Source organism: Episyrphus balteatus, chromosome 2 (assembly GCF_945859705.1).
Source record: "Episyrphus balteatus chromosome 2, idEpiBalt1.1, whole genome shotgun sequence".
Taxonomy (NCBI): Eukaryota; Metazoa; Arthropoda; class Insecta; order Diptera; family Syrphidae; genus Episyrphus; species Episyrphus balteatus.
The window spans coordinates 42,345,971-42,367,785 of NC_079135.1; the positions used below are offsets into that span (position 1 = coordinate 42,345,971).

Sequence of the window (21,815 nt, forward strand, 5' to 3'; positions counted from 1 at the left end):
ATTGAAATGAAAATAACACTGCAAAAAATGTTCTTTGAACAAAAGAGTACCTACAATTTATATAAACTAAAAGGCTAAACTATTTACCAAACTTAAGCTCACACTCTTTTCTATTTTAAAAATTTCGGGTGCCACTTCTCAAATTACGGACAAGTACCTACTCAGCAACCCCAAATGCAAATTCTCTTTGAAAAGAATAAAAGATTTTATTTATGAATATGTTATCATGAAACTTTGCCCAAAAAGCAGCTAAAATTATAAGCTTTACCCTTTTAAAAAAATATTAAACATTTATTAAGGCCACGATTGCACTCACGACCTCAATTATTATCACTAAAAAATCAAGTAGGGCAGTCATCACTGGGATCCCTCAAGGAAGGGTCTTATAACCTCTTTTATGGAAATTGGTCGCCAACTCAACGTACCTACTGTTGCTAGACCTAGTCATAGTGCTTACGTGGGTAATGTTGTAACTTGTAAGTACTCACAGATTCTTGCAGAAAGCCAGTTTAGGCTTTAAATAAGCTATATTATGGACTAATGGTTGTGAATTAGATTTATCTCCGCTAAACGGAACTATATGATTTCGCGAACAAAAAACAAGATTACTGAATTCAAAGTCTTTGTTATTTAAGATGTAGAACTTACGTTTAATAAAACCAAAACCTACCTGAAAACCCAATATTAGATAAAGTAAAAGTTTCAAACACTAATGCAAAAAACCATGAGGTTTATCTTCTGATATTGCTCACTGATCGAAACTAAAAGGGATAGTAGTATGATGGACCACTATCTTACAATGGACCACGGCCCTATTGCACTAACAACTTTGCACTTTGCATTTTGCAACTTTGCACTTTAACTTTGCAAATTCTGTTGCACCAAACTGCAATTTGCAAAGAGGAAATTATTTTTTTCAAAAGTAAAACAAAAAATCCTCCTTTCCAAATTTTTTACACCAACCAAAAATTTGCAAATCACAAAGTACTTTTCTGAAAAGCGCCAAGCTTTGCCAATTTGCAAGGAATTCTTTGATTTCGTTGCACCAAACAAAAACACTTTGCACTTTCCATATCAAATTCTGCAAAGTTTTGCAATAATATGTAAAGACAAAATTTTATTTGCGGATGGCCATTTCTCGTGTAAAGTTCGGGTATATTAAATGATAATTTAAAATAAATCGCTTTGAACGACTTTTTGATGATGAAGAGTATAGTAATAGTTACGTGAGTGATGTAAAACTAAGGCCCAATTTATTCACTCTCCATTATATTAAAAGTCTCCATTAAAAATTAAAAAACTGTCAAATCGCATACAAATTTTAAAATTTCCAATTTTTAATGACGGTTTTAAATTTAATGGAGAGTGAATAAATTGGGCCTAAGAATAAATTTTGAAATTTGGAAAAATTAACTATTTGGATTATTTAACTATGATTACTATGTGAAAACAGGTTGAAGTGGCATTTTTAGAATTTGTTGTGTTTTTTTTTTACAAATCATTTAGGAACGATTTGTTGTTAGATAATGTTTAAATGTCAAACAACCATTTTTTAGAATAATGCCAATTCCATTAGTATAACCGAGAATCATGTTTTTATTTATTTTGTTTTCTCCCATTATAAAATTTCAAAAACTCCATTTTAATTTAATTTTTCCGCTGATTACAAAATGAAAAAAAAAGTTTGAATTGTCTTGTGAACCAAACAAATAATATGACAGAACAACATCCTAAACTCATGGCATGGAAATGAGTTAAAAATAGTTATGAATCGTGACTATTTGACACTTCAAAAGGAGTTAAGGAACGATGTTCAGCTGTCAAATTGTTATAAATGGTAACTATTTTGTAAAAGAGTTACACAAGACCATAGTTACCTAATCTATTATAAAAATAAGTAAACTTTGGTAACAAAAAATGCACAGGACCTTTTCTAGCGTTGCCAGCATCCTTATTCAAAATTATGCTTCATTCAAAGACTGATTATGTTAATACATTTAAGATATTTTAATTAAAAAAATACAAAACAATTGGTATTGAAAACTCTAATATTAACTTCTTTAATCAAATTGCAGCAAAGCTTTTATTCCAAGTAAATATGACCAAAAAATAACAAATCATTAAGTATAGTACAACAAAGTTTCGAAAGGTATCGTTTTTAAAGTAAAAACACACGTTCTCAATCATTTTAACAACGAAAAGAAGTTGAAACTATTTACATTGTTTTACTTTGCAAATTTTCAAACTTCGCAAAGTTCCATTTTTACTTTGCAAAAAAAAAACATACAAAATTGCAAAGTGTAAAGTCGGGGGATTTTAATTTTTGGTGAAACACTTTGCACTTTTACTTTACAGAAAAGTATTATTTTGGAAATTTGCAAAATGCAAAGTGCAAAGTGGTTGGTGCAATAGGGCCTAGCAATCAAATTGGCTATACTAAAACCCAAATGGTGTTCGATAATTATTTCCAGTCAAGTTTTACTATTTATTTTACAATTTTTCATAGATATATGGTTGGTAGTTTTAAGTGAACAATGCACGACTGAGAGAGAGTTAAGTTCTTCATAAGATTGTTTCGTCCCATTTGTTTTTCAGTTTTTTTTTAGATCAGGAAACCTGCCGCCTCTTCATTTTTTATTAAAAAATGCATACTTAAGGATTTCGTCAGTTTAGTCACAAGCTTAAATTTAAGCAAACTTATACTTTCTTTCCGACAAAATTCATAATTAAACGTCTCTTCAATAAGAATTCCGATACCATTCAATTGCTCATCTCCTCAATTCCATTTGCAACAAAAGGAAAAACTTACCTAATTCTTGTTTCATATGGGAAACAAAGAGTATAAAATGCCTCATTTATCAATAAACTTAAGCCTAAACGCATTCGTATATATCAGATCTATAACTTGATTCCCTTTTTCCAAATTAAAATCAGACGCATAATGACTGTCTACTCAATAAGATCCACCACCACTAAACTGTTACCATTATACAAAGTATAGAGACTCGCTTATCTCACCACCATGCCGCCTATACAGTGTGACCACGTCAAAGCCCCAATAAGCCCGATAATACCAACCAATCTACCTTTACCTTGGTGCGGACCTTGTGTAATAAATTGATTTCGTTCATACTCCAACACCCTTTCATTTCAACTCTACTCAGACGATATACTCAGGCCCCGCATTTGCCATAAGTCCTTTTAGTCGTCTCGTTTGTCCTATACCTCTTAGAGCATATAGCCTGAGCAAGGACTTATATTCAATTCAATTCCGTCATAAAACCAAAGGATATGACATTTTAAGACTATGTGGCACTATGTCCCAGCCAGTGCCCCCTGCTCTTTGTGGCTCTCTGCGTGTGTACCCCAATTTGAATATACAACATCAGCCGTATATTGTTGGTCGTCTACCAGCCCGCTATAGTCTTTTGCTATAAGGGTTAACTCCGAACACCCTTTCTTACTGATGAGAAACCGAGTTATACGTGTACGTGGGTCGGTTGAAGCTACTTTATTACTTTCGGAAAGAGCTCGTTGTTGGCTGGACACCAAAGCCAGCAGGAGGACACATTATCAGACATTTGGTCACTGGACACTGGGAGCGCATTAAATGTCATTTGAATGAGCCTCCATATCGTTGTTGTAGTCGTTTGGGCTGAAATCCATGTCTGGGCATTCGTCGTAGTCGTCGGTCGTGGTCGAACGAGCGAATGTGTATGTGCGTTTTTATTCGATTCTTCGTCTAGAGTCGTCCCCGCATTGGACAGGATACACAAACCATTGCATCCCTCTCTCTCTCGTGTAGGTAGAATATCGTCATTCCGGACTGTCGTCGTCGTCATTCGGTTTCTGTGAAGTTTTTGGTTTTTATTCGTCCTTGTTTTTTTCTAGACCGATTTTGAAAATGGTAATGGCCATCCGTTGTTGGTGCGGTTCTGCTCAGTTCGGTTCGGTTTGGTTTGGTTTTGCTTTTTAGTGCCCCGTGTGTATCCTGTGAGTATGTCCTGAGTGCACAATTGGATATGCACATAAATTCCATGTTGCAATCTCTTTTGCCACCGCTGCTTCTGCTGCTAGTCACTGTGATGGTCACTGGTCGCACTTGGACTGGGATAGGGCAACTGCCGCCGTAAGGGACTTTGGGTTGGTTTTCCTGCAGTTGGTTTTGTTTACTGCCCAGCAATAGTGGTGGACAATCGGTTTATGTATTTTTTGGTATATTTTTGTGTTGTTGGTTTTTTTTTTTCTGTAAAGTCTGTCTGTCTGATTTTGAACTCTCGGGGAACTGCATGCAGTTTCCTACCTTCCCACACACACACACACATGCAAGTTGCAATGTGCTAAAATATTTTGGGTCAGACAGAACTTACTTTGACCATCACCATTTCAGCCACCAAACGGGACTGGCACAGCACGAGCACCGGGCACTATAGCAGCACCGGGTGGTCAGGACAGCTATAATCGAAATGGTGTGGGATTAAGTGAATGTGAATTGTGATAGTGCAGACAGGAGATATATAGAGATGGGACTATTGGAGAATGAGAATAGGTATAGTAAAAAAAAAAATAACGACAGACAACGAAGCGATGAGAGACACAGACCATAACACAGAACACACATAGTAAACTGTCATTTGAAAAGTGAATAAAAAATCGATTTTGGATTTTCCATTTTATTTTTATTCACTGTCTGCGCGCACAAATGCCAATGCCAATTATGTGGAATTACATCGCGCGGGAGTCTCCTGACTCCTGACAACCGACCGACAATGTATAGATACGACCACGATAAGAGGTGATTGAGCGCAAACGAAATAGATGCTGGGTGGAGTTTCTCTAAAAAAGGCTACCTATATTCAGAGTTGACAATATGAGGCGTGGCTGGGAGAGTTTGGATATGCATAGGTAATTCTTTTTTGTTGGTAAAGATTAAGAAAAAAAAATTTTTTTAAAACCAAAAGAAAATTTGAAACGCTAACAACTTTTTGAGAAAAGCAAGAAGAAGAAGAAACAAAATATAACGAAGCGTAGTTTTTTTAAGCAACCACTAACGTAAACCGTAACTTATCAAAGGATTTGGAGTGTACATAAGAAAATAAAATATTACCATTAAAAAGTTATAAAATTCCAAACCCAAAAACACAATCTTTCCCATGCAAATCATATGGGCAATAGAAATTTGCGATGCGGCAGTACTTAACATTAATATTATGGGCTGTAACTTTTACAGTATTTTTTTCATCATTTCTAACAATATTTTCGATATAACAATTTTTTAATCAGTCTATAGTTTACTCAAAAAACTCATAATTTCATATATTTTGAACCTTAAGTTTGAATAACTTCAAATGGGTTCACTCTATGAAAAAAATGTATAAGAGATATTTCGTAGAGCGCTCAATTTACTGTAAGAATAATATTACAGTTATTTTTACAATGCCTTATTGAATAGTTTCAAAAACTAGAAAAAAAATTATTTTTTTCTCATGTTATTTATATGGAAATAGAAAATTAGAAAGAGGCACCTCTAAATATTAATATTAAGAGTTCAATTTTTGAGTTTATTTGCTTCATATTTTCGAAAATATTGTTTTTTATTTGAAAAACGAAAGTTGCCTCAAAATGGCACAGCCTAATATACAGCCTGACGTCGCAACGAGCACACAAAAAACCAAAACCTTGAGTGCTTATAGACAGTTTAGAAGAATATAACGGACCATCAATTTAATCTGCGGAGTCCGAGCAGTTACACAGAGAAAAATATGACCCGCTAAAAACTAACAGATTGCCATATTGTTTTACCGTCCATACATTTCATAAGGAAATCTTATTAAAATCAACGATTAATAAGGTTTTTTTAAGGAGATTTCTTATTATTTTTATAGAGAAAATCTTATTAAAATTTGACTGAAAAGTTGATTTTTTTTGCAACTTAGCACTAGAACAAAAATCGCGATCAATATTTACATGGCAAGTTGGTTCAGGTGGTAAGGTGGGCGACTAATGATTTGAAGTCTCCAGTTCGATTCCCAGCCTGGTCATCGTTTTTTTTATTTTTTTTGTAGATTTTAAAACAATAAGGAAAACCCGATTGTTTTAATAAGGTTTCCTTCTTGGATGAAAACCATAGAGAAATCTTATTGTTTTTGTTCTATTTTATGTGGTCTATTTTTCTCTGTGTAGGGTGAGACTCACTTATTTGTAGTGTCCGACCGAAGCTTCGGCTTCGGCCGGATTCGGCCAAAAAAACAACATTCGGCCAAACCTGAATCTGTTTATTATATGGAGCATCGTACTAGGCGCCGGAAAAAATTTCAATTTTTGAAATTTTTGAATATCGAAGAAAAAATTGCAATCTTTTCTTCGGTGGGTATTCAAAAATTTCAAAACACATGTGTGTTATCATAAATAAATAAATAAAAATAATATTTTTATCCATTTGGTAAGGAGAATTCTTGACTTTTTTCAACCTTAGGCTTCGACTTCGGCTTCGGCAGAAGATTTTCTTTCAGCCTAATAATTCGGCTTAGGCTTCGGCTTCGGCTGAAAATCGACCTTCGGTCGGACACTACTTATTTGTACTAACCGATAACTCTTGAAGGTTAAGCCATAAAACCCATTTCAAACATATCTGGCACCGACCACCTGGTTATCAAGAAATCACTCATAAACGCCTTCACACGTAAAAATCAAAAGGCATGTGAAAAATCCGAGTAGTGGGGCTGGTTACCAGGTCGCCAGCTATGTATTACATGGGCTTTAGGCGAAGGAATCTTTTTAACACATTGACTGCGTCATGAACCACCACCGGTGGGTCTGGTATTTTTTTCCCCCTGCTGTATTTTGTATTATATTTTCAAGAACGATGAAAAACGCATCGCCTTTTTCAAAACTTTCTTTCATCAAAGGTATAAATGAGGTCTTTGCCGACCCTGAAATTGAAAAACAAAAAAACACTCATTTTAAAACCGATTTTTCCGTAAATGACAGATATTGGCGAGAAATATTTTTCTATGGAAACCATATAATACTTTTCTAATTGCCTTTTACCTTCTTAATTTAAATCTAGCATTAGAATGGCTCTAAGGTGCAAAGTTTTTGTTTTTCAATTTTTCCCAATACTTTCTGAAATAAAAGTGTACTTTTTCTACATAGTCTTAAAAACAAGGTTTTAACTAAATACCGGCATCCCAAACTTTTCAAAAATCAAAATTTTTTTCGGTACCTTTTTTGATTGGAAAGCAGGCTATTTTTTTAAATTTAATTCGTCAAAAATCCAAAAATTTATATTTTTCTAAAAAAAAATATAAAAAAAGATACAAAACATAACAAAGTAAATGTTAATCAGGTTCTGTTAAAATCCAACAATTTTTGTAAAAGATAAAAATAAAAAAGTAAAAAAATAGATAGAAATCGGGTTAAACTAAGAGCTAATTTAGTTCAAAAAAATTGATGAATGGAACCATACACAGGATACTGAGACTGATGCTAACAAGAGGAAAGAGTCTAACGAAACGGAAGGGAACAGCGCTCGCAACCGCACTCGACGGATGAAAACTTATCAAAAAGTTAAAGAAAATAACAACAAAAACGTGAATTTGACATTAGCTTCCCACTGCTTCCTCCAATTTCTGTTCTGGCTTTAAATCTATAAAACTTATTTAAAAAAGAATAGTTTTTCCTAAAATATTTTCACAGCAATATGCTTCGAATTTCGTCAGCGATACTATCTTCTATCTTATATTCACTTGGTTATTTTTGTGCAAAAAGGCACTGTGAATTGTGAAAGTAGAATAACATTTAATGCGTTGAACCATGTATGGTTGAGACACATTCGTTGATCTGAGCGACGTTCGGTTGAAATTCAGGCATTGAATAATTACAAATAGAAGTGACACCGCAGATTACTCATGCGACTATAAGAGTACCGGAAGATAGATGAACTACAGGTTTGCGCCTCAACTATCATGTATTTTCGAGTTGAGTCTCAACTAATAATTTTTTTAAACCTTCATAAAAAAATTAATAATTATTATTATACATTTCAAAGAGCTTATATTGAAATAAGTTTTCGTATTTTGAAAAGTCGTATTAGTCTAGAGAACAAGGCCGATGCCTTTTACTCCTACTGGCCTAGGTTCGAATACCGGTAAAATTTGAAACTTTTTTTTTTTGCGGAGATTTTTTTTGAGAAATTTAATTAATTTTTATTCTAGTAATGTAAAAAAAAAAACAATCTCAATCTCCCGTCAGATTCGAACCTGGGCAGGTAAACTTAACAGGCATGCACCTTATCCTCTAGGCTATCTCCACTTTTTGAAATAGGAAAACTTTTATCTTTATGTATAAGCTGTTTAGGATTTGATTTTGGGTTGCTGGATTTGCTTTTGGATTGTTGGCTTTGCTTTTGGATTGTTGGATTTGCTTTTTTAATTCAACGCACGATACTAGCGACTACAATTTTACAGCGGAAGTTTCCCTGGGTGTCCACTTCTATTTGTAATTATTCAATGCTGCGGTGTCACTTCTATTTGTAATTATTCAATGATTCAGGGCTTCTGAAAATAAACAAACTTCGAAAGTTAAAATACTCTATAGTATAGCTTAATTCGAAAAGTAGCTGCAGATTTTCAAGTTTAAAAAATAAAATACGTTTTTCTTTTTTTGTGAATTTTAAACGTTAAAACCGAGTTCTTTTGAAATTGCTTCGATGACAATTTTTCAAAATATCTGAATACCTATCAAGAAAAATAACTACGCAAAACTAGACCAAGTCTCCCAAATATAAAAAATAAAGTCGCTAGTCATTTTGTTACCGGACTATTTATTTCGCGCCTTGGCACCATATTTTCGTATCCCCATTAAATAGCACTCTAAAAAAAAAAACAAAATGTGTGTGCAATCTGCGTGTGCGTCGCGACGTTCCTTCCCGACTACTCGTACATCTGTGCATATAAAGAACCAGCCAGCAGCAATAGCAACAGCAGTCGAGTCCGTCTGGCTGCTCTGACTTTTAGGTTTGGTTAAATATTTTCGAAGGACACATTTTTTCCACACACATTGGCATTGAATTGAATTAACTTATTTCAAGGAAATTGTCTCGAATTCACATATAACGAAGTCTATCATGCTGCCCAGTGTGTGTCGTCGTGTCTGCTTTGCCTTGGGCTTGTGTTAAAGGTTTGGCCTGCTGGATGGTGTTGTACTTTTGCTACTTATAAGCTGCTAAAGCTGATATAAATGCTGGTGCTGGTTCTGGTTCTGTGGTGCTCGAAGTCTGTCATGATGATGATGATGGTGCTTTAGCAGTCGCCTATAATACCTTATGTGTGATGGAGTGCGCCATAATAGGTCTTGTGTTCTGTTCTTCTTAGTTCTTATACTTTTTTTTGTTTTTATCTTTCTTCATTTTATTTTATTACTTTTTTTTTCTTGGTTCCCCCCTTGTTTTATATTATTTCTCGGACAGTGTCTACTTTTTTTTTTTTTTTTTGATTATTTTGTTTTTGATTCTGTTGTAGCACGTCCTTGTCGGAACACTGGATTAACAGCATCAAATTCCCAACTTTTTGAGAAGGGAATTAGGAGCAGGGGTAGGGGGAGTGTGGAGGTGGAGAGGAATTATCGTAGCTAGACACAGACGGATGAATTCTTGTCTGCTGCGTGGAAGATTGATACACCACCACCATCACCAGTAGCTGTAACAGCAGCAGCAGCAGCAGCAGCAGCAGCAGCAGCAGCAGCAGCAGCAGCAACAGAGCAACAGAGTCCCTTTTATTTTTTTGTTTTGGGTTTTTTTTTGTCAAAGGACAGACGTTCACTTTCCAAGAGGTCGGATGAATGGACATTAGAAAAATGATTAAAGTACTGCTTGACGGTGCAGCCAAGTGGAGTAAATGAAAGAGGTGCTTAAGAGTTGCGCACACAGGAGATTTTTTCCTGTAGCAGCCATCAGGCAGAGGACCAGATAAAGGTATAAATTTAATGTACCTACCTACCTAAAGGGTGTTATTTTTTAAGCTTCAAACTTTCTTTGTTTTCCTAAATGCCCAGCGTAGCATCATATCAGAATCTAATATCGAGAAAACCCAAAATACTGAAAAGTAAAAACAAGAAGATTAAATCTTGGGACATACAATTTTTGAAATATTGGTAATTCACAATTTTTGAACATAAAAAATTGATATCCAACAACCAGGAAAAAAATACCCTTTAACAAACATGCATCGAAACAAAATTGATTGGAGTGAGATTTCTTGAATGAATATACTGCTGCTGGCCAAAAAAAAACTGGCTTCAATTGAATTAGATTTTATGTGAGTGGAATCAAAGTAAGTGACTCGAAAATGGTATAGGTACTGGCCAGAGGTATAATGAAATTTTTGTTAGCTGCCAAGGGATTTTATATATATCTAAATAAAAACGAATTTGATTATGAACACGTACAGAGAGATGTATTATGCTTAACTTATGTATGTTTTGTACAAGAGTTGTGGGCTAAGGCAGATTAGGAACCTTTGATGGGATAAACGAAAAGAATTTGACTTTGAGAATAACTTTGGTTTTTATGTGTTCATTTTTTTTTTATCTCATTAAATATTTCATGGAATCAGTGTTCAGGTACATAAAAAAAACTTTTCATGTTATTCTACACTTAATTTGCGTCATAACATTTTTGTTGTTTTCAAATGATTTTGTTTTAATACACGAGTGAAGGAATTTATTTCTTAAAATGAAAGTGTATTTCTTCTTTTTATTATTTCAAATTTTTTTTTCGCAAAATAAATAAAGTTTCTTAGTCAAAGTTCACACTGTAAAGGGCTATGCATTTTGGTAAAAAAAATTATAATTTTTTTTTAGTTTTCCGAAAAAAAAAATTAGTCAGAAAAAATCAAATTTTTGAAATTTCATTCAAATCGAAATCCATCAAAAGAAAGGTCACTTTAAGCTCTATTCATAACTGAAAATCAAAAGTTGCTTGGAGGTGTGGTTGCAGAGTTATTTTCATCCAAACATGGTTTTTCTTACATTCGGAGGCTAATATCTGCGGACCAAGGTCTCAAAAAAAGTTTTGGTTTGCAGATATGAGTGCATATTGAACAAGCCTATGCATTTAATTAAAAAATTTACAAATTTATTTTTTTTTTCGAGAAAAAATCAAGGTTAAACCCTTGCCGAAAAAAAAATGCATTTAAAAAATTTCTTCCAAATTCATCGAGTGAGACATCAAAGGAAAGGTCTTTTTAAACTCTATTCATAACTGAAAACCAAAATTTGTTTGGAGGTCTGGTTGTTGAGTTATTTGCATCCAAACATGGTTTTTCTTACATTCGGAGGGAGATATCTGCAAACCAAGGTCTCGAAACAGGTTTTGGTTTACAGAGATGATATAATATTGAACAGAACTACGCATTTAGGTGTACAAATTTGATTTTTTCCGTTTTTCGAGAAAAAATCAAGGTTAACCCCTTGCTAAAAAAAAATGCATTTTAAAAAATTTCCTTCGATTTCATCTCAGTGAAACATCAAAAGAAAGGTCTCTTAAAGCTCTATTATTAACTGAAAACCAAAAGTTCCTTGGAGGTCTGGCTGCTGAGTTGTTTGCATTCAATTATTTTTTTTTTTTCTAAGTTTGAAAGGCAGATTTCTTGGAATTCGAATAATTAGTGAACTCTTTTCTTCGTTAACAGTCGTTGCATATTAAAAACTAGATTTTCTTTTTATAGAAAAAGCAGTCCTACTTTCTAAAACCTTTTGACATATTTCTAACAACAGCGACTCAATCATTTTTGTCCACGTTAAGTAGGTAAAAGTTTTTAATTTTTTTTTTTTTTTGTAATTCTTCATCATCTACTGGACATCTTTCAAAAAAATCTCCAAATGCACTTAATCACTCTCAAATATGCACATCTGCCTGATTGCATTGCTTTCTGCTTGCATCAGCAAACCCAGCATCCGCATCCTTAATAAGATGAATATCCTCTATCCAACAATCCACCTTCATGATGGTTGGGTAAATCGAATAAATTTCGCGGCAACATTGTTGCCTATCGTGTTACAACAATCTCATTCCCCCTTTTTTTTTTGAAGTGTCGTATATTCGTTACCTGCCAAGAGGCAAGCCGCAGTACTTGTTGTCGTTCGTAATATGACTTCACCACTCAGCTAGTCAGCCAGCCAGTAACGTGTATATACGTAAAGCAGTGCTGCAACTCACACAATTCACTGTCACATCGTTTGCCAGAATCAGATTCATCATCGTCCGAATTTTTTTTTAATATACCCGCACATGAAAAGTCAAAAATTATTTATTTATGGAGCGCTTTTCTGCTGTCGGTCGTATTGCTTGTCAGTGGTGGCGGTAAGCTGTACAAAAACGTTTACCTTCTTGGTGTGTATCCATCAAATTCTATTCGGTAGACTAATGAGACGCAAAAGTTTGACTATCGCCTTTGACCGCTTAAATAGTTCGCTTTCAGAATTCTTCAATGAATCATTACAAAGGATATCTCCTTTCTCGCCCTTCTTCCAGACGTGGACGAGTACTTCCGCCGATACTACCGACACAGCCCGTAAATACCTCACATAATTTGAATAATCTTACCGTCAGACGCAGTCAAAAAAAAAAAAAACATAAAAGCAAAAAAGTCATAACACAAAAAAAGGAATTCTCTGTGAGGTCCTCCTGTCTGGTATTATGACTCTCCTGCCAAAACTTCTTCTTTTTTCTTCTTCCACAATCAAGCACCACCAGCACCACCACCTACCCCTATCTCGGACAGCTTCAGCTTCGGCTCAGACCAACCTGCATGATAATATACAAAAAAGTCTTTGCTAGCAGCGTTTCAGTTTCAACAGGATGACGACGTAAGTTTTCGTTGGCGATGACGACGAGGACGACAACCAACAACGATGAGGATTCCGAAAATTTGAGGATTGAGGACTCACCCCAAAAACGTCTGCTGACTTGATGCATCAGTAATGTAGGACTACGCATTTGTTATAAAACGTAACAGTATTGTTATGTTTTTGTTTTTTATGACTCTGTATTAGTGCAGACACCCTTTTTTTTTACTTGCGGCTGTGTATTAAGTATGTGTGTGTGTGGGTTTTTGTGTATATGTAGTTGGTTGCGTGGTGCAAAATTTAAATGGGTTAACCTTGAAAATAGTCCAGACGGTATTTTTAGACGAAAAAATTCCTCACGTGCACACAAAACGAGGGATGACGATGATGACGACGACGACGACAACAAGAACGATGAAGTTCAGTCAGAGTCAGTAATATAAAATGGAAACAAGAAAAATATATAAAAAAAAAAAGAACGAATAAGAAAATGTATAAAAGGGATCAAAGTTAGCTTCGTGAAGACAGAACGAGAGCGAGAGGGCAAATAAAGGGCGCGCAAATAATATACAACATAAAATTTTTGAAGGAGGGCGAGATTTTTGTTTTTTATATGCTTGCTTGACATTGGCTCCAAATGAAACTGAGTACCTTAACAGTTTTGGCATTTTGAAATAGACTATGATGTGTTTTACGGTTGCGAAGTTGTGAGTAAGGTCTAATATAATAAAGTACTTACAGTAGAGGCGTTAAAATTTAAAAGATTTCAGAAGCTATTGAATACAAAAAACCTGCTGGTAAACAATATAAGTGATGGATTTAGATTTTTTTTAATTACACTATTTTTTCAAAACATTTAATAAAAACTTTTTTTATGCCAAAAATCGTAAAAATTATGATTTTTTTTTAAATTAGTTTTAAACCGTGGTTTGTTTGCCAAAGGTTTTCCCAGGATAGTCCAATTTTTATTTTTGCTATCCTACAATTATTTTAAAAATTAAAGAAGCATTATTTTTTATTCACCTCAACAACCACAAAAAAAAAATTCCTTTTTTTGTTCAGTGTAAAAGACGTTGATTTATCACCAAGGTTCGTTTGCTCAAGATTAGCCGAGGCTAAAAAAACCATTTATTTCCGTCATCCCAACTTTAACTGGTTACGAGGGCCAACTGGCTTCAATAATTTTATTGAAAAAAAGAAAAATAGTACGCATACACCACAGTGACCGTTTTAATTTATAATTTTGAAAAAGTTATACTAGTAAATAATATTTATTTCTTACTTGATTGAATGTAGGTATTCCATATAACATCCTTGTTAAGAAGCTAAGGTTCATTTGTATTAGTCCAAGAGGCCACAGCAAACTTTGGGAGTGGAGGTATAACCAAAATGTAAGTAAGTATGTAGTTTTATAGCCTCATGCGTCCTAATAATAGCTGCGTTCCTTTGGAAATATTTATCTACTTTTAAGTACTTAAAGCTGCTTTGAACTACTTTTTCAGTATAGCAAAAGTAGTTCAAGTAGTTTTAAGTACTAAAAAGTAGATAAATATTTCCAAAGGAACGCAGCTAATGAATTCAAAAGTCTGGCAGCTTTAAATTGCGGCTTTATATGGTTTCCGGGGGGTTAAATATCGCGAGTTTTCCAATTAATGTGAGAAGGCTAAATTAACACAAAATCACATTTTGCATATAAGAACTTATGCTCTGTCATTTCTCTAAAGATATTAATCTTGACGATTCGATCAGTAGAACTCAAGATATATCCCCATTAATATTAAAAGCGGTGAGCCTACAGTGGGTTAAAATAATTTCTCAGTGGCCATTTTTTTAATGAAATATATACGTTATTAAAAATACAAGTTCATAATCACATATGGTTCATGGACGTTATAAACGCGATACAAAAAATATTACATGTTCAAACGTCATATTCATGGGATATGACATTAATGTTTTTTTTTTTTTTTTCTAAACGAAAACCCAAAGACCGTAGAGATGATTTTCTACAATTTTGTATGGGGACGTAGAATGATATTCGTTTAGTAATAATGTTGAATCATAAATGATTCATAAACGAAGGAAACACGGAAAAAATACAAAAAAAAATCATGAATCACATATGATTCCTTGGACAGTGAAGTTGTTAAAGTGAAGACTTTTCTTTACAGTGGCTCCAAATATTTGAATTTTGTGCGTGAACAGCGTACTGATTGGAAAAATATTCAAGATAAAATTTGTCCCGAGAAAAAATATGTAGGTATATAAGAAATACAATTTTCCCTGATCTGCGTAATAGGCTTTAACTTTAATATACTCATTTATCAATCCAATGCCTTTGTATAGATTCCGATAAATCTTACAAATGTACCCAAGATTATTTTTGTTTACCAATCCTTCCGGCAACTTTCTTGGTTTGGTACTAAATAAGTCAAAAATAATTTCTGGGAGCGGGTCAAAATTCTGACTTCAAAATAGGTACTGGTTTTCAAAATTCTGCTTTTTTAACGAAAATTCTGTTTTCCTGTTTTTTTTTTTTTCTATTCTGTCTTTCAAAATTCTGCCAGCTTGCAAACTTTTTTTTAACAGCATTTCCACTTGATAAAGAAAAATACACTTCATTAATCTAATTCTACGTTAGTTCTTTCCCAAAGGTTTTTTGTTTAACTGTCGCAAATATTTTTTTTTTTTTAATGCATAAACTGACTTTTTTTTAATACTAACATATTAGAAACGATGTTTTATGGAACAAAATATTCCATTTCTTATTAATTGTTTTGAATATCCATCTTTACTTGATAAATTAATAAATCAATTTTTTTCGATAAAAATTTTATATTAAAAAAGTTGTCTGACTTATCAAAAAAAAAATGACATATGTAGTAAGAAAGTAATCAAAGAAGCAAAACATTTAGCGAGAAGATGTTTCTACAGAATTTGTCAAAAAAATTTAACCGAAATTTGTTTGAATTAATTAATATGTATGTAGTCGGTGATATTAGCCCAAAATTACGTTTAAATGTGGATACATCGGTCAAGTCAACGACATGACGTCAGAAAAATTGTTCAAAAAGATCAAAAACAGTAGATTTTTAAAGTACATATTTTTTCCAATTATAGCCGTTTTCTTACCATTGTGTTAAAAGATAAAGTATCTCCTTTTCTCCTTTACATGTTCAATATCTATAAATGCTCAAAGGATAAAAATAGACCGTTTAGTAAAAACATCAAAAATTTCGTTTTTTCTCTTTTTTGAATAGTTTTTCTAAAGTTTTTTACAATATTTTAATTTTAAATTTTTTTAAAAGGCTACATATCGAGAGGAAACTTAATTATCTACAAAAAATGACTTAATACAAATTTTCAAATTCGGCTTGATTTTCAAGTTATAGCCAAAAACTCAAAAAGTAACAGAAAAAATACAAAATATTGATCGTTACAAAAATGGTCATATCTTTATAATTTATCCATAGACCATAGATTTTGAAGAAAGAAATTTTTTTATCTTTGCCAGAAAGTGTACTACACATGAAAAATTTAAAACTATGAGGATTCGAAGGATTTTGATTTTTTCTTTCATAAATAAAATTTCCTTTTAAAAAATCGATTTTTTTAAAACGTTTTAATACATTGGGTTTAAACATCTGGAGTGACCCAGAAAAATTGTATTAGTGTTTCTTGCTTATTTACTCAGCTTTCAGTCCACGGTTTTTCTGTTCAGATTAGTCGTTTATTACTCAAGATATAGTCCGAATACTAAGTATGTTTGGAAAAATAACGACAAAAAACTTTGGAAAATCATATCTCGAAAACCTATCCGTACAAATTTTTTTAGATAAGAATTTCGAGTTTTTTGGGCTCAAATCTGTACGAAAAGTATAACGGCACTTGGTGTCCAAAAAATTTTTAATTATTTTTATTGTATTTTTTGTTATTTGAATATCAAACCCAAACACTTTTTTAAATCGTAGTTTGTCCATTTTCAACACCCTTCACTGTTAACAAAATTCAATAAAAATGCACTCTCATACCCAAAATGCATTATTGTACCGTGTCTCGCCAAAATACAAAAAAAAAAGAAGACACATACCAAACATTAAAGTAAAATAAAAAAAAACAAAAAAATAAAACTTGCCTCCCTCAAGGGTAGTTCTTCACGAAAGGTTTGACATTGAAACTCTTCGAGCCAAAACAAAAAAAAAAAAATATATACAAAAAAATGAAATAAAACAAAAACAGAAGCAACACAAAAAAAAAAAACAAGTTAAGACAATAATTTTGTAAATTGCTTAAACGTCCTTCATCGCACAGACAGACACGCAAATATAAAAAAAATATACAAAAAAAAAAAATTAAAAGCGTCAATGGATAGGATATTCGAAAAATAAAACTCAACCATGTGTTGTAGAAATTTGCTTAGAATAAGAATTTCTAATGGAAGTTTCGTATTCGGAAATTGAAAAGGTTCATAATAAAGGAAATTTCACTAAAATGTTCACTACTTCCGTGCATGGCAGCCTTAAGAAAATTTGAGGCTTTCTGATAAAATAAATATTACCCTTAATGTTAGTGATGTACCTTATATATTTGTTTATGGGTTGAAGGTGGACAAAAGTAATAGACCAGAGAAATAGAAATAGAAAGTGACATGTAAAAAGTTGATAATTTTATTTAAAATACGCCAAAGATGGAAATTTCACCCTCATGTCTGCACAAAAATGAACACGCAACCCCTTTTATCAAAATGGGTATTATAGACCTTTGAATGACATTTGAACAACTAAAACATATAAAAAGAACGTAACTTTGAATGATTGACATCGTTGTTGGGTTTTGATTATTAAAATTTCAGACTATTTTTTATGGAAGAAAAGTTTTTTGACAGGTGGGTGTTTCAAAACGTGTACAAAAGGTATTTATAAAATACATTTGGGCTCCGGAAATTTCAGTTCATAGATAAAGTTTAATAGCAGATGGAAAAATATAAAAAACAAATAAGGATATTTTGATAATAAGTTTTTCGTTGGGCGCCATTTTTAAAAATTAATAACTTTCAAAAAACATACATAGAATATATATTACGTAATGTTATTTAGTGTGACAAGAAAGTTTTTAAATTACAGGTACCTCGAATATTTTTCGAAAATCTAAACAAAACAAATTTTTATTTTTTGATCAATATGCATAAGCCTGTTCACTTTGAACGCATATCTGTTTCAAGTTATCTAGCTACGAAAATGAAAAAAAAAATATATTTGGATGCAAATAACTCAGCAACCAGGCCTCCAGAAAAATTTTGGTTTTCAGTTATGAATAGAGTTTTAAGAGCCCTTTCTTTTGATGTCTCACTCGATGAAATCGAAGGAAATTTTACAAAGTGCATTTTTTTCGGCAAGGTGTTAACCTTAATTTTCTTCTCAAAAAAATGAAAACATGAAATTTTTAATTTTTGTATCTTAATGCATATGACTGTTCAATATTAAATTTAATCTGTAAATCAAAACTTGTTTCGAGAAATTGGTTCGCAAATATCTGCCTCCGAATGTAAAAAAAACACATGTTTAGATGAAAATAAATCAGCAACCAGACCTGTAAGAAACTTTTGGTTTGCAGTTATGAATAGAGCTTAAAAAGACCTTTCTTTTGATGTTTCACTCGATGAAATTAGATACAATTTTTTAAAATGCATTTTTTTCACCAAGGGGTTAACCTTGATTTTTTCTCGAAAAACTAAAAAAATCAAATTTAATCCAGTCAAATAAGGGTTTAACCTCGGAATGAATGTTAGTAGAAATTTTTTTGCTCAATATCTTCCTTTTGCCATTCTATAACATATCTCAAAAGTCTAGAAAAATCTCATGTCCGCTTGTCGCGATTTCAAGGTCAAATCGCGAAATGGAGATTTTCAAAATTAGCAAAAATAGGCTATGGTATTATATACACAAATGATACATGATTTCAAGGTATTTTTTAATGCTTATTCCAAAAAATCTAAAATCAAGGCAATTTGACGTCTCTGAAAAAAGTTATACCTGTTTTTCATCTTTCAACCCATATTATTATAACAGTTGCTAACTTACTACCGAAAAACCCTTAAAAGTAATGGTAGCGGAATCATATTTTGCATGAGGGTTTTCATATCCATTATCATTAAGAATCAAAACAATGCAATGCAAAAAAAAAAACATTTATATCTATGACAAAATGGTATTTTTTGAGAAAAGAGGAAATTTTGGGATGTGCACTAAAAAACATCCTGGTACAATCTTGGAATTAGTGGTAATAGGCTAATTTTTTTGTTTCTATCTTTGTTTGGATATTCTATAACTTATGTCAAAAATCTAAAAAAATCTCATGTCCGCAAGTTCTAATTTCCCAGGTTAAACTAAGTTAGGTGCAGATTAAAAAAAAAATAATAAGAAAACTTTAGATTCTTATATGTATACCAACATAACCCATACCATTTCAAGGTATTTTTTAACGCTGATTCCAACAAAACCCACAATCAAATCAATATGACCATCCCTGAAAAGTAATGTACCTTATTGATGTTGATCTGACACAAATATCTGAAGAGTAGTTTTTCAATTTTTTCAAATCTGCACCTTATCTTCAAACCAAGAAAATTAGAACTTGCGGACATGAGATTTTTTTAGATTTTTGAGGGTAGTTAAAGAATATACAAACAAAGATTAAAATGAAAAAATTAGCCTATTAGCACTTATTAATAAGATGAACAAGAATCTTCTTTAGTGCATATCCTAAAATTTGCCCCTCCATCAAAAAATACCATTATTTCGTAGGTATATATAGTTTTTGTAATGGATTGTTTTGATTTTTAATAATGATGGATTCTAAAATCTTCATGCAAAATTTGGTTCATCTACCATAACTTTTAAGGGTTTTTCGGCAGTAAGTTTGCAACTGTTATAATAATATGAGTTGACAGATGAAAAACCCGTATAACTTTTTCCAGAGACGTCAGATAGTCTTGATTTTAGATTTTTTGGAATCAGCATTAAAAAATACCTTGAAATCATGTATCATATGCGTATATAATACCATAGCCTATTTTTGCTAGTTTTGAAAATCTCCATTTCGCGATTTGACCTTGAAATCGCGACAAGCGGACATGAGATTTTTCTAGACTTTTGAGATATGTTATAGAATGGCAAAAGGAAGATATTGAGCAAAAAAAATTTCTACTAACAATTATTCCGAGATTTACCCCTTTTTTCTCCTTATTTGACTGTATTAATTTGTAATTTTTCAAACCTAAATGCGTAGGTCTTTTCAATATTAAATTATATCTGTAAATCAAAACTTATTTCGATACCTTGGTTCGCAATATCTCTGCCTCCGAATCGAAGAAAAAACATGTTTGGATGCAAATAACTCAGCAACCAGACTTACAATAAACTTTTAGTTTTCAGATATGAATTGATCTTAAAAACACCTTTCTTTTGATGTTTCACTCGATGAATTTGGAAGAAATTTTTCAAAATGGGTTAGCCTTGATTTTTTCTCGAAAATATGAAAAAATGAATTTGTAATATTTTTACCATAATGCATAGGCCTATTCACTGTGAACTCAGAACTGTAAATCAAAACATGTTTTGAGGCTTTTGTTCGCAGATATTTGCCTCTAAATGTAGGAAAAATATGTTTGGATACAAACTACTCAGCAACCAGAACTCAAAGAAACTTTTGGTTTTCAGTTATGAACAGAGCTCAAACAGACCTTTATTTTGATGTCTCACTCGAAAGGTTTAGAAATTTTTTAAAATGCATTCTCTTACCATTCTCACGATTTTGCTTGATCTCAGTCGAAAACCACGAAGTTAAATCTATATGAAATACCGTTAGGTACCGGAGGTACCTACATAACTATATTTTTTAAGATTCAGAAAGGAATTTGCCGAAATGTTTCCAAGTATTTACCCGTTTTTTATGGAAAGGTTTGAAAATAACTTTTTTATGGTGAGTCTCATTCCATCAACAACAAACCTGAATTACTTTCACATCCCAATCAATTTTATCTTTTTATTACTATTGAGCGTGAAAGTTCTCCACAAAATTACTGTTTTTTTTTTTTTTTTAATTTATCAACATGTCATCACGCCGCAGATAGTAATAAACCTTTTGTTAGATTTTAACTGCTATTTTTATTTTTATTGTTTGCGAATTTGAATACATTTCTGGGGCTAACGGCTAACGTCAACCGCCATTATTTTATATTATTTCTAAAAAAACCTTTCTACCACCAAACCACTCCTTTAAAACGTCAAAACCATTAAAATAAAAAAAACTCATGCCTTCATTTATTTTCCAATAAAACAAATATTAATTCTCCATTTGAATCCAATTGAATGTATGACTATTAAAAATCCATTGCTTTGGTCAAGCAAAGCAAACAAAAAAAAATTAAAAGAATTTAGTTAAAAATTCATCACTTCAATATAATACTCGTATTCATTTGCCTGAAGGAGGCGAAGCTCAAAGAGGTCGTTCGCGCACGTTTTTAACTTAATTTTATTACCCTGATAAATTGTTTGCGCCAAAAATAGCTTCAATTGCCCATCGGCGGCGGCGGCGGCCGGCAGTGGCTATGGCTTCAGCAGGGTGCAGTTCATTTTGGTATAGGTATAAAGTCAAAACATAAACATCGCACCATTTGCTAAATGTCGAAATGCCGACACAGCAGACTGCCTGTTCATCGCGCGAGCTGGATGATGCGTTTTTTTCCACTGACTTTGGTGTGTGCTTCTTTTGGCTACTGAATTGAATTAAAAATTGCAAACAAATTAAACAAAAAAAAAAAGTAAAGTTGCGAAGACGAAACGAAACTCACAAAAAAAAAATAATTAAAAAGACCAAAAGATAAATAAACTAAAAACCACAAAACAAAATAACAGTGAAATGTTTATGGGTTTTTCGTCTGGCTGCCAACATAATAGATTTGTATAAGC

General features: G+C 32.6%; 1 protein-coding gene and 1 long non-coding RNA gene across 4 annotated transcripts in view; one reads left to right on the plus strand and one right to left on the minus strand.

Moving 5' to 3' along the window:
• LOC129910739 (uncharacterized protein DDB_G0271670) overlaps positions 1-21,815 on the minus strand; it is a 299,705-nt gene that overhangs the window by 116,856 nt on the left and 161,034 nt on the right. The window lies entirely within an intron of this gene.
• On the plus strand, positions 8,919-10,658 carry LOC129910742 (uncharacterized). 3 transcript variants are annotated; one of them, XR_008771546.1, is made up of 4 exons: positions 8,919-9,017; positions 9,092-9,351; positions 9,522-9,973; positions 10,059-10,658. It is a non-coding gene; the product is annotated as an uncharacterized LOC129910742 (long non-coding RNA). The 3 variants fall into 3 exon arrangements; XR_008771547.1 differs by having other exon boundaries at positions 8,938-9,351; positions 10,054-10,658; XR_008771545.1 differs by having other exon boundaries at positions 8,938-9,351.